The sequence below is a fragment of the Belonocnema kinseyi genome, chromosome 2 (genome assembly GCF_010883055.1).
Source record: "Belonocnema kinseyi isolate 2016_QV_RU_SX_M_011 chromosome 2, B_treatae_v1, whole genome shotgun sequence".
In the NCBI taxonomy this organism is placed as follows: Eukaryota; Metazoa; Arthropoda; class Insecta; order Hymenoptera; family Cynipidae; genus Belonocnema; species Belonocnema kinseyi.
Genome location: NC_046658.1, coordinates 9,158,758 through 9,162,625, shown reverse-complemented (window position 1 = coordinate 9,162,625; position 3,868 = coordinate 9,158,758). Strand labels below are relative to the sequence as shown.

The 3,868-nt window shown below is 38.2% G+C and overlaps 1 protein-coding gene across 3 annotated transcripts in view; it reads right to left on the bottom strand.

Annotated features, from left to right (window-relative positions):
• The window catches only part of LOC117182998, a 298,189-nt gene that overhangs the window by 264,429 nt on the left and 29,892 nt on the right, over nucleotides 1-3,868 (bottom strand). The gene's annotated exons all lie outside the window — the stretch shown is intronic.

The window sequence follows — 3,868 nt, the reverse complement described above, 5'->3', positions numbered from 1 at the left end:
CTCTTCGTTTTGGGGTAGAACACACTGTATATCCTCCCCAAGACGATTTTTTGTGCAGTTTTTCTCAATTTTGGCTGTCGTCCGCAAATGGAAAATCTTTTTAAAAAATATTTTTCATTACCTCTTGATAGTACCTTTCAAATAGCGGGGGTTAGAAAAGTCACCCACTCTTCGTTTTGGGGTAGAAGACACTGTAATTCCTCCCCAAGACGAGTTTTTGTGCAGTTTTTCTCAATTTTGGCTGTTGTCCGCAAATGGAAAATCTTTTTTTAAATCTTTTTTCATTACCTCTTGATAGTACCGTTGGAATAGGGGGGGTTAAAAAAGCCACTCCCTCTTCTTTTTGGGGTAGAACACACGGTATATCCTCGACAAGACGATTTTTGTGCAGTTTTTCTCAATTTTGGCTGTCGTCCGCAAATGGAAAATCTTTTTAAAAAATATTTTTCATTACCTCTTGATAGTCCCTTTCAAATAGGGGGGGGGGGGGTTAAAAAAGTCACCCACTCTTCGTTTTGGGGTAGAACACACTGTATGTCCTCCCCAAGACGATTTTTTGTGCAGTTTTTCTCAATTTTGGCTGTCGTCCGCAAATGGAAAATCTTTTTGAAATTTTTTTTTCATTACCTCTTGATAGTACCATTTGAATCGGGGGGGTTAAAAAAGTCACCCCCTCTTCTTTTTGGGGTAGAACACACGGTATATCCTCGACAAGACGATTTTTGTGCAGTTTTTCTCAATTTTGGCTGTCGTCCGCAAATTGGAAATCTTTTTAAAAAATATTTTTCATTACCTCTGGATAGTACCTTTCAAATAGGGGGGGGGGGGGTTAAAAAAGTCACCCACGCTTCGTTTTGGAGTAGAACACACTGTATATCCTCCCCAAGACGATTTTTTGTGCAGTTTTTCTCAATTTTGGCTGTCGTCCGCAAATGGAAAATCTTTTTAAAAAATATTTATCATTACCTCTTGATAGTACCTTTCAAATAGCGGGGATTAGAAAAGTCACCCACTCTTCGTTTTGGGGTAGAAGACACTGTAAGTCCTCCCCAAGACGAGTTTTTGTGCAGTTTTTCTCAATTTTGGCTGTTGTCCGCAAATGGAAAATCTTTTTTTAAATTTTTTTTCATCACCTCTTTAAAATACCTTTCGAATAGGGGGGTTAAAAAAGTCTCCCCCTCTTCTTTTTGGGATAGGACACACGGTATATCCTTGCAGTTATGTGTTTTCTTGGTTTTTATTGCTGGAATCGCTTCGATAAATAGGGAAACTGTTTCTGGGAATTTTTTTTATTATACTGGGCCATATGTTAGCTGAAAATTAAAAAAAAATTCGTCATATGACGTCAGAAACTTCAGTCCAATTTAGAATATTAGATGGAATTGGAATAAAAAATATGTACACTAATTAAAACACCTTACGCGGCTAGCCTCGAACAAGTTTAACCCAAAAGTGCTTTCTTTGCACATCCAGTATTTCTATTGTACATGTTTCGAGGATGCCTTCGGTTACTTTAGGTCAATAAAAAAAATGGTACTAAGCATTTTTCAGAAACAGGATTTTATTGTTTTTAAGAACTAAAAAATTAATTTTCTGCAAAAACGAAGCCATATGAATAGCAGTTGATGGTTTAAAATGGTCACCCTTCATGAAGTGTATAAAATTCTAAACTTACTAGTTGTTAGTGTATTTTAAACTTTTTTTTCAAAAAATAGAGTAAATCAATAAAAATGGACCAGAATAGGTTTTATTTCAACGGAATAATTTTTTGATCATGGCTGGTGCGCATAATACGTCAATAATATTGAGTTGAAACTGAAAGGGATATAACGATATAAACAACAGAAAAACGTTTGACTTATTATATGCACGATCCCTCATTTATGATTGATAAAATATTATAATTGTCCGAAATTTCACACCATATTTTTTCAACGGATCTTCACGTTTTGAAACCCCTAAAGACGAAAATCAAGTTTTGCCGATGGCGCCTGTCTCTCCGTGTATGCGTCTGCACAGACGTATATACAGTTCCGGGAGCTCTGGTGGCGGGGGAAGTTCCCTTACGTTACCCAAAAAATTTCGCGATCCTACCACCGCGCGACATGGCGCAATAATCGAGAAGTAAAAAGTTTGAAAACATATCGACGTTTTCTGGCCTCAAAGTCGGAGTGACAGTGACACAACTAGAATCTTGATTCAAAAATAGGTTTACGAAGTATTGAATGTGCAACTTTGCTTGTCAATAAGTTTTTTTTTATTGAGATTATTTTCTTTCGTTAAATTTCTGACATTCCAATTCAAAAATAATGATAAATATTAACAAATATCGTTGTATTACTTTAATTGTTGCATATTTACGAAAATATTACGCAAAAATTTAATATTCCATTTTGACGCAAAACGACGACAGATACGTTAAAAAAGTTTAAAAGAAGAACTTAAGCTTTTAAAAATATTTTTTGATAGGACTTATCATTCTGATTTTATTTATCGAAAATACCGTGGAAAAAATAGAAAAATTCCAATGCTGAGACAAACAACGGGAGATACGAAAAAAAACTTTCAACAATTAATTGCAGCTTCTGAAAAGTTCTACAAAACTTGGTTTAACCATTTTATTATAACACTTTCCGTTTTGGTATCTATTAAAAATTCTATGGGAAAATTTGAAAATTCAAATTTTGAACCAAACGACGCATAATGTAAATAAAAAATTATAATAAATATTTTTCAACAGCATAGTTAAAATTTCAGTTCCAAATAGGAAAATTTAAAAACGTTTAAAATTTTTAATTTTAGATTTCGAATTTTGAACATTGGGCCTTGGACTGATTTCGGAGGGATAAAAATGTAAATAGTAAGGGCCGCCTGACTCATTTCCAATTGAAATTTGAAAAATTGAAAAAAAGTTCGGTTTTGATTCCTCTAGAATCAAACCGAAGGGCCTATGACAAAGCCACCGAACGCGTCCTCGGGTTGCGGATAGAGGGTCCCTGTACCAAGGGTTTCTGCTGAATATGGTTACAAAAATAAATAGGCAGTCGCGGACAATTGTCCAGGGGTGGTCCCGAAGGAATTAACCCCCAAGCGGAGGTGTGGAAACCGTGGTGTGGTCGGCCAACAATGCCGATCAATATAGAGCTGGGGGAGCCAATGAAAATGGATTCAATGGGATGGATCGGCGGGATCTCGCGACCTTTAGGTGGACGGAGCAACTGAATTACGACTTGCTAGAGTGCTACGATGTGAGTGTGGCCCGTGAACGGGGTTACATGGCGCGGCTGCATGCTCTGTGGTGCGAGAAACACCTGGAGCTATCGCACTTTTCGCAGCAACGTCTGCGAAACCATGCTGAACTACTCCGTAAAAGGGGCTATTTAAGCGGAACGCCTACTATACCACAGCTAGAACAAGCCGGCAACAAAGAAAGAGAGGCGACACTAAGACCAACCGCGGGCAGGCATCCAATAGATGAGGAGCGATGCTTTACGACCCGGAGAAACATCAACACCAAGGTTTCTCTCAAGCCTAAAGATCTGTCCGAATTGGATGACGAGCTTCGTGGACATTTTTCCGGTGAATCCGACCTCTGGGCTATCAATTATTGTGTGTATAATGCAGCGAGAGCTTTGGCCGATGCGAACCGTATAACAAAACCAACGGCTGATCATAAGACCAAAAGACGAATGCATCAACTTGCCATAAAGATAGGCTGGGCAAGACAGTATGCGTCCGGCATTCAATGTGTGGTTAACTACATCATATCTGGCAGGAATTTTACCGCCAAGGTTCGAAAGTTCGCGCGCGAACTCCGGACCCGTTATCACACACTTAACAAATCAAAGCTGCTGACCATCAGGCAGCA